The sequence below is a fragment of the Triticum aestivum genome, unplaced genomic scaffold, assembly GCF_018294505.1.
Source record: "Triticum aestivum cultivar Chinese Spring unplaced genomic scaffold, IWGSC CS RefSeq v2.1 scaffold147339, whole genome shotgun sequence".
In the NCBI taxonomy this organism is placed as follows: Eukaryota; Viridiplantae; Streptophyta; class Magnoliopsida; order Poales; family Poaceae; genus Triticum; species Triticum aestivum.
In genome coordinates this window covers 131964-134255 of record NW_025228002.1, presented here as the reverse complement: position 1 = coordinate 134255, position 2292 = coordinate 131964, and the positions used below count along the sequence as shown (strand labels likewise).

The window sequence follows — 2292 nt, the reverse complement described above, 5'->3', positions numbered from 1 at the left end:
TTGCACACGAAATTCATGGATGTCCTTGGGGCTCTCAACATAACATGCAAAAAAGGTGGAAGGATAAGAAAATGAAAAAATGACTAGAAAAAATATGGTCAAAGGGCATTAAGGTTCGGGCTACAAGTAGTGTGGTCTTTCACTGCGATCAGGGAAGAGGTGATGCACCTTCGACTCGACTTGTTAGGAAAACGAGCTACAAATTAGGAGGCTCTCGGCTCGAATTGATCAAAAGAAACTAAGCCAAGACAAGCCGGCTTGAGCATATGTTCTTCCAGCCTGTAGATCTGTGTCATAGAACCACACGTCTTATGCTGATCACAAGGTACGTATTCTTTTCCTTTTGGAGAAAAAGCAAGCTAGGTACATATACTTGCCTTCAGCATGCGAACAAGAACAAGTACTTGCCACGTACATGGATGCATACAGAATTAGTACATCACCAGTCGGCCTGTAGCCCGAGTAAAACCGATTTGAACTAGACACGAAGTTACCGGCCGGCGGAGGGAGGAGCTAGCCATGGCGGAGCTCGCGTCAGGCGCCGTGAGCTCGCTGCTGGGCGTCATCCGCAACGAGGCGCTGCTGCTGGGCCGCGTCCGGCACGACGTGCAGTTCATCCAGGAGGAGATGGAGAGCATGCAGAGCTTCTTGACCCACCTGTCAAAGAAGGCACCCGCCGGTGGCGAGCACGACGAGCAGATTCGCACGTGGATGAACCAGGTCCGGCTGCTCGCCCAGGACAGCAACAACTGCATCGATCTGTATCTGTACCGCGGCAACCCCGAGATCCATCTAGCCAGGGGCGGCCTCCGGCGGTACATCGCGTGGCTTCCCTGGTTTGTGCACAAGATGGTGGCGCAGCATCGTGCGGCTATTCAGCTGCGTGCGCTCAGGGAACGGGCGCGTGACATCGGTGAGCGGCGAATCAGGTACTACCTACATCCTCAAAATACCACGTTTTGGATTCAAAGTATTTTAGACCCTACATTGTCAAAACACTACTCACGTTTTGGATACAAAGTAGTTCCTTTTTTTTACAACAAAAATTTCTGATCTATTCATCAATAGTCATGATAGTACAAATAACATCAAAAGTAACATAAATTGCATCATCTATTTATTTCATCAACAATAAGTTGACATGGCTCATCATCTTCATCCGAGAAAGTTTATTTCATCAACAACAAGTTTACGTTGGTTCATCCTCTTCATCCAAAAGTGGGATAGATTCACTCATTGAGTGATTCAGCAATTCCATTATCGGGTTATCTTCATCAAACAATGCAACATCCATCATCATGGAGCCATGATCAAGTTCCTTCTCCTCCCGCTCAATCTCTTTTTGTTGGATACGAAGCCTCAGGTTGAAATTCACATCAATTTTTTTTTTCACCTTCTCGGTGTTTTACCGGGGCGGGCTGCAAGAACTAGTTTCGTAAATATCTTGGTAATTTTGTACGTTTTCATCCGAAGGTATTCAAACAATTTTTTAATTCATATTTTTTAAGAACAATATAGTCTACCTACTCTCTTTTTAGTGAAATGCCATCATGCCTTAGTTCATTAAAACTTAGCAAAAGCTTACATCGTTCAGAAGGCAGCCAAGAATAAAATCAGGGGGTTCATCGACCCAAGTACAAGATACATTATTAACAAAACTAAATTTAGCTATCCCGTGAGCAGCCTGATTAGTTTCTCGTAAACAATGACTGAACTGGACTTAGTCAGTATGCAAAGCCAGAAGTATTGTAGTGATCACTGCATGTTCAGTTCGGAAGGTCATTAGTTTGCCTGCTTAGTGGTTCCATTTTAATTTCAGTTTTTTACCGTTGGGCCAATGAAGCAGTAACAGTATGAGCGCAAATAATAAGGCTGGCCATAGTGGGGGTAACATAAGTAGTATCATGTACTTGGGACTCGCAAACATGCTTATGTGGTAGACAATTAAAGAAAAGAGAGATGGTTATAGTAACATAGGTAGATACCGTAACATAATAAATGCGGTGCTATTATGTGTCATGCATGGCAATAAATGAGACCAACTATGATACTAATCTATGATACTATGCACTATAGAGATAGTAACATATGCATGTTACTAGTCTAAGTTACTCCCCACTATGATCAGCCTAATACTAGTAGAGATGAGCCCAGAACATGCGACCTCGTCCACCGTGATAGAAGACATTTCCAACGCACCAACGCCTATGTTGGGTTACCATACGCATTCGCACCCTATATATATATATATATATATATATATATATATATATATATATATATATATATATA

The 2292-nt window shown here is 42.9% G+C and overlaps 1 pseudogene; it reads left to right on the top strand.

The window, feature by feature from the left end:
* The first annotated feature begins 519 nt into the window (after window positions 1–519).
* The window catches only part of LOC123172927 (uncharacterized), an 11565-nt pseudogene continuing 9792 nt past the window's right edge, over window positions 520–2292 (top strand).